Genomic DNA, 12,233 nt, shown 5'->3' with positions numbered 1-12,233 from the left:
TCAGTGCTGCTGAGGTGTGGTCCGAAGTTCCTCCCTTAAGTTGTATCTCGGTTTTCACACCCCTCAGGATCTGGTTCTACCTGACTTCTTTCATGATCCGAGAATGCATGAGGAGGTGCTTGGCTTAATATTATGTCCTGCGGGACGTGTTGGAGTATTTGGCTAGGTTTGCTTTTTTTCCACCAATCTGATAGTCTTCTGATTGCTTGTGGTCCGGCTGGGGCTGGGCAAAAAGCATCTGTGGTTTCCATTTTCCGATGGTTCCGGGTTGTAATCCCAGGGCCTATGTGGCTTTTGGCCTGCCTGTGCCTGCGCACAATCAGGGGCGGTCTGCCAGGGGTTTGGCGGCTTCCTGGGCCGATGCTAGGAAGGGTTTTCTCTGCAAGAGATTTGTATGGCTGCCGCCTTGGCTGGTCTAGGGATTTTCATCAACCGCTATGGGTTGAGTTTCTCCCACTCGGGCAGTTGGTTCCTTCGTGGTTGGAGTTTTGTCTGTGGGGATGTGAATTAAGAGTTATTGTGGGTGTGTTTGCTGTACTGTTTTTAGCTCTGTGTCTCATTGGGACCTTTTCCCCGTTGCTGCTTTGGTATACCTCATGAAGTAAGTGCTGGGACGAGGAAGAGTGGACGTGGAGGTAATGCTCTGATTACTTACCAGTAATCTTCATTACTCCTAGTCCCACTCTTCCTCGTCACAGTACTGATGACCCTCCTCACCCTCCTTGCGGGGAAGGTCCCATGCGCTGGCTTGGTAATATAAAACTGAGTGACGTGGATGTGGGGGAGGAGTTATAGCAATTTAAAGAAATAGAAGAAGGTCCTGTGTCAGAGGCAGGGGCCTCATGAAGTACATACTGTGACGAGGAAGACTAGGAGTAATGAACATTACCGGTAAGTAATCAGAGCATTAATTTTGCTCCAGTCTGCAGTCTTCTTGGTCCTTCCCGCACCCCCAGCTGATTGGCTACTGGCAGCGGTCTTTTGTAGCCAATTGGGTGGGCCCGGGAAAGTGCAACGAAAACCCGGAGACCCGGCGAAGAGGCTAAAAACCTGGAGTTCCTGGGGAAAACCCGGAGATTAGGCAGGTATGGCCTGTACACAAGTGTTTCTATGCGCAACAAGACAAGGAGGGGGAAACAAGGGAGGACAAAATAACGATCTTACTATGCCTTGTGTCATTCAGATTGCGAAAGTGCGGGGAAGGGAAGTGCAATTAACTCACAAGTGCAGCCATCAGGTGGCTCATGAGTGCAGAGAGAAGGGACTGTAGGATTGCAGATACAGACCCTTAAGTGCTGGGGAATCAGAGGCAGTGCAAGCGCAATTGGACATGCAGGGGCCTGGGGCCGAGTTCAGAGGGTGACCAGTGCGCAAAGCAGTCAGGTGCATCAGCAGGGGAGAGGAAGTGAGAAAGCGGAAGCGAAAAGGAAGGCCTTGAGTTGCTTCCGGAACAAGAGGTGGGTCTGCTCAAATTTGAGAGCGGCAGGGTGGCTGTTGCAGAGGGATGGCCCGTAAAAAACAGCAAAATACCCAAACTCTATCCGAAAGGCTTGGGACAATCAAGCTAGTCAGACTTTGTTTGATTGTTAAATATATTGTTCTAATGCACAACCTCTGTGAAATCTGTTTGACTGAACGTACGTAATATTGTTATTTAGGTTCCCTAGACATTTGCAACTTGGTTCCGGCTTGTGCTGCTCATTGAAACCAATGTATCTGTTATTTGCAGCTTGCTGTGTGTTGCAGCTGTTCTGTTAGAATCAGAATATGGCACATCATTATTCTACAGTTTACATGTGGAAGGTATGCAGGGTTCTAACCCTTGGTTGCTGCTGGAGGTGGACGTGGTGGCTGCTTAATCACGGGGTTCACAACAGTAAACTTTAAGTCTCCAGCCTCTTTACTTCTCTGGCGACGAGTGAACGGACCCAGTGAGCGGAGGACTCACGTTGGAAGACCCACTGTGACTAATCAACTTCTGGGGTACCAGTGTGTAATGCAGAGCTTTCCACAGTATCTGTCCCGCCTCCCGAGGTGCAGTTCGGGATTACCATAAAGGCAGTGCTTCTTCACTCAACTCTTTATTTCTCCTAACTTTCCCTTTCAGTTCCCCGTCACCTCCCTTGTCCCACCGAACATGCCAACCGGTCCCTCCCTCATAACGAGGCCAATGGGTCTCATAGTATCCTGACACCTTCCCCCTTCTTAAATGCGAAGAGGGGTTCAGTCCATTTCTTCAATCAGTCTGGTGGGCTTTATCTTGACCCTCCGAGGCCTTTCTGCTGCCAGGTCTATGGGGTTTGTCCTTACAGTGGATTGTCGAAAAACCTCTGATGTTTCCCACACGTCTTTCGATGCTTCGCTGTCACACAAATAGAACTAATCTGATTCTTCTTGTGAATCTTCATTGTTGCTCTCCTCCTTCGAGTCATCTTTAATTTTCTTGAAATGAGACACATTGCTTGTGATGGACCACCCTTCCCCATCACTCGCCGTGATCATAGTTCTTTTCCGGTGTGACACTGTAAGGGTCCTGGGAGTGAATGTGGAGTGTCCCTTCCTTTGTTTTGCCTAAGGCGCAGTCCCCCACGTCCACGGTAGCTGCTTTGGCGCCTCTCCTAGTGTCAGCCACTTCTTTAATTTTCTTCTTGGTGGCTGCTTCTCGTGACCTCATCACGCTGTCGTCTGGGCATTCCAGTCCTTCATCTGGGTTGTGTGAGCACGGTTGCAGAAGGGTTGGGACGGTTAGGACGTCAGAGATGTGGGCAAACATTTCATGCATGTGTTGGATGAGTTGGCAGACGGGCCTTGGGGCAGGACTAGAGGCGATAGATTGGTGCCACTTATGAATTTGAGGATGAGGTTGGTGGAGTTCCCGGCCCCCAAAGAAGGCCAACACACAAAACCTCTACCAGCAGCCTCCGCCGGCCTCAGCCGCGTTGAACGCAATGTTACACATGCTTCTCAAAAGTTCATGTCCTACTCATGCATTCCAAGTTCCACCGGTAATGCTTGTGGAAAACCCTATTCCGAACTATCATGTATGAAGGTTAATGCTAATCTTGTCAATGTTCATCATGCTCACTTGTTTTGCCACTCACGAATCCCTATGCCACCTCCTAGCACCTTCCTCATTACTGTAGCCCACTTAGAGCACCATTCTAAAGCACCATGTCTGAATCCTGATGTTAATGCTACTGGTGTTCCTTATGTTAGCTTGTCCTGCCATACGTTGATCGCCCTACCCCCTAGCAGATCACTCAATCGAGTGTTATGCTGTGATGATAATTCATTGATTACTCTTCCACACACTGAAGTGATTGAAACATGCACGGTACCTAACAGGGATCTGCTACGGAAGTGTACACAGCATATAGACTGCAAATTCACCTCAAAATGCTTGCCTTCACCCAATCGTACAAATGTCTGCCACTACGCCGCCTCTACTCCAACGTGTTGATCCTATTGTCCCCCAGAAGCACATTCCTGGAACCCGCAATAGGCAATGAGGAGCATTCAACCACTACCTTGTATTACACCAACCCAATTATTATGCACTCCGTATCCAAAGTGGATGTGCAGGTAATGCGCCCCACCACGCGATGCCTCCGACGCCTTCTGCATTCACAGCAAGGCAATCTCTGCCCAGGGATGTCACTAGCTCTGGAAAAATCCTGGGGCTACGCTAATGTCGGGATTGTTGGGACTCGGCGCTAGCTAGCCCTCTGATTGTAGCCGCTGAGCTTCTATCCGGGGCTACAACCAAAAGACCCAGGGCTATAGCCCCCTCGCAACGCCTCTGTCTCTGCCTATCCAGCAATCTGCAGGAGTTCCAAGCTCCCAGCCACCACTTGCCCACATCCCCAGTACGACTCCTCCCACTCGCTAAGTCACGTTCTCCCGACTCCACTAGGCAGGATGCTTAGTCTTAGGAAAAGCAGACTTGCATCCCGTTTTGGTTGCAAACCTACTGTGACCACACCATAGACAACTACACTTAGGAACACATACCTTAGGATGTGCACTAACTTGCAACTCACTGTTCCCCAAGCAGCAACCCCCAGCCAAGTGAGCAGCCCTTCTAATATTAAGCAAAACACAAAGCGATCCCCCCACATCATATCCTATGCCACACTTCACCGCTCTGTGCAAAGGGACCAAAACTACACAAGCTCTGTTGTCATTCCTGCGCCCAGCCAAAGAATAACCCCCACACTCCACACATCCACAAGTAATCAGAAGGATTTCCCAAAACACAGCCACAGAGCACTAAGTATCCCCATCACCACCCACTCACACAACCCCCAACTCTCAGCAACTCAACTCACCTTCCCAACTGTATTATCCAGTAGCCTTCCCAACCAACCTTCACCTAGACACCAGCCATCGCCTCTATCTACCCGCAATGCCCCTAGTAATAAAGGTACCCCCTGACATAGCCTCCAACACCCTACGCACTGACTCCCGGTCCCTTCTAATCTGCGCACTCATCAACGCTCAGTCCCTCCCTGCACATACACTGGATATCAATTACTTAATCACCGAACACAACCTGGACCCTCTAGCCATCTCTGAGTCCTGGCTTCATGAAGCCGCTGCCCCTGCCTTATCTTTAGCCATAGCCACGGGGTACACTATCTTCAGGAATGACAGACCCTCCTGCAGTGGAGGCGAGTCACTCTGATTGCTAGAGAATCCATTCACCTCAAACAGGTTAACACCTCTATTGATGGGTACACAGACCTTCTATCACAAAAATTCTCACCTTTTCCCACTTGCACAATCACCATCCACCTCATCTACCGCCCACTCGGCCCTTCCCCAAACTTCAAGGCAAATCTATTGCATATTTTCCAAGACAATTTAAAGGCCTCCTCCAAAATTGTCCCGTTAGGAAACCTCAACCTGGGCCTCCATGACACCAATGACCCATTTGCCAAGTTTTTATCGGATGCCCTCGACACTCTAGGCTTCTCTCAACGTGTCACCAGTCCCACCCACAACAAAGGACGGATTCGGGACTGGATTGCTGGCCACAACTGTGAAGTCCCTACTAGCACCAACTCACCCTGTCTGTGGTCAGACCATCATATTATCCAGTAAAAGGTGGGTGTTGCCGATCTGCGCTACGACCCACAGTTATCGTGTCCTAACAGCAATGACTAGAGTTCATAAATCCTAGTATAGTATGTAAATCACACTGGTCATATGTGATATATCAGGTTTATTAGCACCACCAATACATGTTTCGACCAATCGGTCGTCTTCAAGGCTGTTAAACCACAAAATTGCAAATATTGTGCAAGGCAAATAAAAATAATAACAATACACCCAAATGAGGTTACCAAAACAATACCATGTAACATGAGTACACAGGATACACAAGCAAGTAAAGACATTTTTGTCAGAATCGAATTGTAAAAAACGATGGTTACTTACCATTCAGTGATACAGTATCAGAAGGGGCACACATGCGCAGGAGAGGTAAGACAGAGACACAATATTCAGTATCATCGTACAATTAATATGCACATGGTTGGACCTGTTGGCTCTCGAGTGCTAGCCCAGTGATGTATCAATACTGGGAACTAGTCAATATAAATTGGTCAGTTTCTTCCGAAGTTTACATGAGTGAACTGTCAGTTAGTTAATTAATGTAGGTTCAAAATACCATTTTGAAATAGTCAGTGTCACATGAAGCTCCCGAGGATGTTCTAGCAGCAAATTTGAAAGAACATCGAATGTGTTCCTAATTGGCAAAATCAGGCAATTAGCGTGAGCAAAACATCCCCTATGAGGCACCACAGCCCAGTAACAGAATCCCTATTTTCGGGAAAACAGCTCACCGCTAGTTTGAGTAGTCAAATTCTACATTGGGAAAGAGAAACATAAATGTCTGTATAAGCATGGGCAAATATGCAGGGCAAAGTCATCCAGCTGATAGACTGGTATAAACTGGCTACTGCCATTAATCGATAGTGAACTTGTCCTGGTAATGATGAACCTCACAATTCACCAGGATTGACTTAACGTGTACCAACATTCAAGTGGATTGTCACAATTGGCATGTAATCTATAAGACACAGCTCCACCTCACGGATGAGGCCCACCTAGGCCGAAATACGTGTCTGGGGTTGCGGTTGGCACTCTTGTTCAAAGGAGGTTTGCCAGGCATTTCGGTGCTGGACTGCCCAGACTGATATGCAAATGGGTAGTCCTCCTTTGTGAATGAGCAGAAAGCGATGTCTGCAGACTCTCAAAGTGGGTAAAAAACACAGAACAGGTTATCCTGCCATGTTCTTTCTAGAGAGAGGCGCCTGCTACCTCTTTTGTATTTTAGCAAGGAACTTGGGATTGATCACCCTAAGTTACCTGGGGGAACCCAGACGTGGACCACTTGCTCACAGTGCTTAGAGAGGCACAACTCCACCTCACTGACGAGGCCTGACTAGGCCAAAACACGTGTCTGGGGTTGCTGTTGGCACTCTTGTTCAAAGGAGGCTTGTCGGGCATTTCGGTGCTGGACTGCCCTTGTGGGAGGGAAAGACTGATATGCAAATGGATAATCCTCATTTATGAAAAGTACAGTGAGCACAAAGTGATGGCTCTGACTCTCAAAGTGAGTAAAAACCACAGGATAGGTGCCATGCCATGTTCTTTCTAGAGAGGGGCGCCTGCTACCCTTTTTGTATTCAAGAATGAGGCTATTTTCAGTCAACCTGTTATTCCAGTTGAGATACCAAATGAGGTGTGGTCAAAGTTGGCTTTAGACATCATGGGTCCCATGGATGTGTTAGGTGGGGGTTGAGATTCATAGTGGTTTTGGTGGATTACAACTCCAGGTGAGTCGAAGCAACAGGGATGGAGTCTGTTACGATGGACAAACTCATTGAGTTTTTGGGTAAAGTTTTTGACAGGGAGGGTGTGCCTGGTAGTGTGGTGACGGGCAATGGGGTGCAGTTTGTCTCGCAACTCTTCGCTGAATTTCTAGCCGAGTTTGGTATCAGGCAGAACAGGACAGCATTGTACAAGCCTTCAGTGAATGGGTTGATGGAGAAGATGAATAGGTTCATCAAGAGGGTGATTCAGCTAGCTATTGCTAATGAGTTGTGTTGGCAGAGCGTGGTTTTGAAGCTTTGAGGGTAGATAGCTACACGCTCTCTGTGTTGACAGGACATTCCCCGTTCAAACTCATGAGGGTTAGAAAGACAGGTTCAAAGCTTAGACTGGTGGCGCTGCATGGTGGTGCTGTTATGAGTGTGAACATATGTGCGTTGTTGGAATGGGATTGCCTGTGTCACGAGCAAGTGAGGCTTAAGTGTGGTGTGAAGAGCCCCACTAATTTGAATGTGGGGGATGTGGTGAGAGCAAGGAATCCCAGGTTTATGCCCAACGGGCATGAGTGTGTGTAAATGGTTTTGCGCACTGTGGTGAAGGTGGGTGCCAGTTACGTTGGTCTGGATCATGGTTCGCGATGGAGTAAGAGAAGAATTGCGATCCACAAGGGTGTGCATCCGATTTGGGTGGGTGTGCGAAGAGGTGGTTTGTTGGGCATATATGGAGGACATGCAGGTGCAAGAGTCTTTGGTGTGTGGGGGGCGCTGTGGTTGGTGGTGGAGAAAAGCAAGGATAGAAGGTGTGAGAGAGAAGGATGGGGTGAAAACAGGGTGTGAGGGTAGTTTACAATGAGGCGTGACTCGCACACCCAGATCCAGGATGCCTCCCATCAGGCTGAGAGATTATGGATGGGGGAGAAGTTAGGCACGAGTTGTGTTTGGTTCATACAGTTTTATTCTGGAGGAGCTTACCTGTGTTTTGCTGTTATTTTTTTGCGGGTTGTGTGATGTACCGCTGTGGTCATCTCTGTCAATGTGGCTGTGTGTTTCTGTGTGTGTGTGTTCCTAGGTGTTCTTTATTTGTGTTGTAGTTCTGGTTGAATAAGAACATGGAACACCATTATTCTACAGTTTTCATATGAAAGGTTGTTAGGACAGTTTTCCTGAAGGTCTACCAAACTTCATCAAAACCATTCAACTAAGGTGTACAAGACTCCACTCTTAGTATAAGGCTGTACCAACAGAGTTCATGGTAGCACACTCTTAGTATAAGGCTGTACCAACAGAGTTCATGGTAGCATAGACAGAGCAGCCAGGCTTATCTTCGGAGGGAGAGAGAGCTGCAGACCGGTATCAAGAATCTATAACACACAAATAAATCAATAGAAACACTGACAACTAGAAGTATTGTACAAATAGGCCAAGTTAAGTCTTGCAGTAAGTACTGGTCAAAGTCATAAACACCTTAGAAAAAAACACAAGACAATGCTTGAAGGTACACAGACCAAAGCATATATCCTTATTTGGAACCCCTAACAGTAGTTCTAGGAAAGTCAAACCTTTTAAACACATTCAGTATAGGATACACCTATTCTTGGGGAGTAAAATCCAATGGATATTTTCAGATTACATTCAGTAATACCAGGATAGTAGACCCCAACAGTTGTACCGTGACGCTCTGCAAGAAATCACATCATAAGTCAAGTGGACAATATACATTTTGTGAATAGTGGAACACTTTTTCTAGGTACAGTAAACACCTATAACTACTTTGGTGATAACACAGTTATATTAGGTGAGTAAAACCTAATGATGTAATATTCAATTACAGGTGCTTTTGAGATCAGTGAAACACAGACTGAGATAAGCAGTAACTCTTGTAACTTATTTGAGGATGGCACACAGCTAACTCAAGGTAAGTAAAACCCACATACTTTTTCAAGGAGTTATCAGCAACTTGGGGCAGGTATAAACCTTAGACTGTTTTTGAGTCTGTCTAAAAGAACAGGGAAAGCAAAACCCAGTGTTACTCTTTATAAATGACTCAAGGTTATTCAAGGTAGGTAAAACCCACTGCAGACTTATTCTGGACAGGCTAACAGCAAGTCAGGAGAAGCAAGACCCAGTTGGGGAACACTCATACATATATCCTAACAGGAATAGTGAAGTGAAACCAACAGCATTACTTTTGGGAGGAGGCACAACCAAATCACAGGTGAGTAATATACCCTTATATCTATTTTCTGTTAGAATGGCAAACAGTTTCTAAGCAAAGACAGGTGTTACATATACTTTTCAGAATGGCACAACATTTCTAAGGTAAGTAAAACAACCTTATATCTACTTTTCAGAATGGCAGAGCTTTTCTAAGGTAAGTAATAACTTTTGTAACTGTTCACTCTCAGAGTTAAAGTTACCAACGAACTCTTTTATAAGTAACTTTTAAACACGCATTCTCTTTTCTAGGCAAAAAGGTCCTTTAAAAGTCTTTCCCTTATTCTTGGAGCATCAGTGTTCTTAGTGGCAGAAGGGGGGGTCACTAGGGTCTAGTGTCCAACAGGCAGTGTCAGGATAGGTTCTTAAGTAGCAAAAGTCAGAGTTCCTAAGGAAGACCGTTCAAACAGATGAGTATTTTACTTTAGAGTTAGTTGAGAGTTCAGGGGATTCACAGAAGACACCCTAGGAGGATTCCACCAGTGGGACTGGGTGAACTGTGTGAGAGGATGCCCGATCACAGAAAACACCCCAAAACTACACAGGAATCACAAGACTTAAGGTAAGTAAATACCCAAGTCAGCACAGTACCTCAGCACAGAAGAAACTTTTGTAGCAGGAGGACTTCAGGATCCACAGCCAAAAACCTGGCCAGTGGATTCCTTGTTGTGGTAACTGATAACCGGACCTTGGAAGGGATTTTGCAGCAGGGATCAACAGGGAAGGCTCTAGACAAGGTTTTTCTCATGGCTGGACGCAGCTCTGTGGATTTGGCTCCTTTTCAGGAGCACAGAAGACAGAATATCACTGGTTGGATTCTCGTTGTTACAAAGGTCCAACACTTTGGTCAGGGGAATTTTTGGGCTGGAATCTTGCCTCTTGAGATCCAGCAGGAGGCCCACAAAGTTTCAGCAAGATTCGGAATTCGGAATACAGTGCACTGCACAATGGCTTGAGTTCCCAGGCTATTGGGGTATTGCAGCACGGTGTGGGATGGCGCAAAATGCAGGTCTTCTTGAGTCTAGTGGGTCTCACCAGGGTCTGGGCCCGGGTAATCATTTTCGGAGCCCCCAGGTCAATTGGAAGGAAGGGCTACAGCAGGCTCAGGTTACACAGCAGGCTCTCCAGTCGCTGGAAATTGTCTCAGCCGCCTTTCCTTAATCAACCTCTCCCGTTTTGGTTCTAGTGGTTAACTTGTCTTCAGCTTACAGGTTCCCAGTTTTTAACAGGAACTACAGCACAACTTCTGCATTCTCTCCCTGCATTTTACAACAGGGGCAGCCTGATTGTCCAATCAGGACAGCCAGCCCCCCACTGGAATTTGTCCCCATTCAGGAAAGGAAGAAGACAAAGGGATGTTGTGTTTTGGACTCCTCCCTCGCTTCCTGCCTTCACAGACCGACTGGAGCCTGGGCAGGGTGCTGAGGTGACTCCTGCGGAAGATAAAAATCACACAAAGGAATTTCCCACTCTGGATGTCAGGGGAAGGAACAAGAAAGGAGAAGGAATCCTAATATGGCGGAAAAAACAAGACAGGGGCCATTTCTGTTAAATGAGCACCAATGGGTGCCTTTACCACGGCTGTGCACACAACCCACCATAAAGGTGCACCGAATTAATAAAAGGTATCGCTGCCACCATCCATTAAAGGTAAGCTTGTCCCTGTAACAGAATTGTTACAGTTTTAGTGTGAAAGGGGATACGTATCTCCCCAGCACTCTGCATAATGTGGGGTGTGCTGGTTTCACCAAATAATAGGTAAAAAGGGATCCAAATATACTTTCTACCCTTGGGAACTGTAGTTCTCACAAGGTTAGACAGAGAAAGTTAAAAGGGAACCCAAAAGGGCAACCTAGCAACAACAGGCAGTATGTGCCAAAAGTTGTCAAAGAGGATAGAATAAAAATGACTCTATGAAGAGTCTAAAAATGACACCCATAAAAAGAGTAAAAGACTCTGTGAGTGTTGAAAAATGTGCTCACTCACTGAGGTATACGGAAGAATAATCCACTACTAAAGCAAATCATTCTGGGATTGACACAGGTCAGAAAGATGTATCATTAATAGTAAAAACGTATCTAAAAAAGGTGTGCAAGGTTCTAAACTGCAGTTGCTGGAGGAGGTGGTGGCTGCTTAATCATGGTGTCCGCAGCAGTAAACTTGTCTCTTCTCCTAGCTCTAGACTCCAGCCTCTTCAATTCACCTGGACAGCTATTGCTTTTGGACAAAAAATGAACATAAAATACCGAGCAAACCTTCCCAATGTGTGCCACTTGAGAGTATGCCAAGGGAGCTAGGAAGCTGCTCCTCTTTCTTAAAACTCTTCAAAATGTATGGCTTCACGTTTGGATGCTGACAGGCAATTATAAACGCCAACAATCTGTGCGGCTACTGAGACCGAGGGAGACATACTTTGCTAGCAGGATAAATTAGGTTTAAACAAAGATAGCATGTTCATCTCTGATAAGGTCTCCTAAAGATCAGTTTTCGAAAAATGCTGGCTGTTGGCTACAGTGATATTTGCATTCCATTTGGACGTTATGATGAAGCTGAAAGGGCCTCCACAAAGAAATGGTAGGTGCAAGGACTGGTGAGCATGCATACCATTTTGAAGGCACCATACTACAGATAAATGTCCATATTTAAGCAATAAACCTGAGGTTGGTGGCCATTATTGGTCAGGTAATGGCACGAGACCGGAGTTTTTTAACTTGGACCCCAGCAAGGGACAAGAGAACTACGTGGAACTGCATGCTATCTCTTCTCCCTTTCAAAGACAGCCATTTCCGCGAGGGGAAAGGTCAGCACGGTGGGAGTTGCCAAGAGCAGGCAACTATAGAGACGGCCTTAGGTAAGTGGGGCCTGGGATGGGATGGTGCAGGGAGAGGGTGGGGGAGATGGAAGTAGTAAGGGAAAGGGGCTCATTGTGAGTTAAGTCGTTCACCCCAGGAGGAAAGATGGTGGACTCCTGCTTTTCAGGAGGCTCGGAAGGCGGACAGTACCATGAGGTAAAACCCGCCATCCACGTTTCTGATTGGTCGGAGGTGCCATTATTTTGCCTTCCAGATACGAGTTACCAAATATCTGAAAATACTAGCGGGCCAATGGCAAGCTTTCCCTTTGTCTCGTAGGTCTGGAAGACCACCCTGTGCCTCTAGGTATTGAAACAACAGATAATAATGA

This window comes from Ambystoma mexicanum, chromosome 3p, assembly GCF_040938575.1.
Source record: "Ambystoma mexicanum isolate Mex_15411 chromosome 3p, UKY_AmexF1_1, whole genome shotgun sequence".
NCBI classification, from domain to species: Eukaryota; Metazoa; Chordata; class Amphibia; order Caudata; family Ambystomatidae; genus Ambystoma; species Ambystoma mexicanum.
This window is presented reverse-complemented; position numbering follows the sequence as displayed.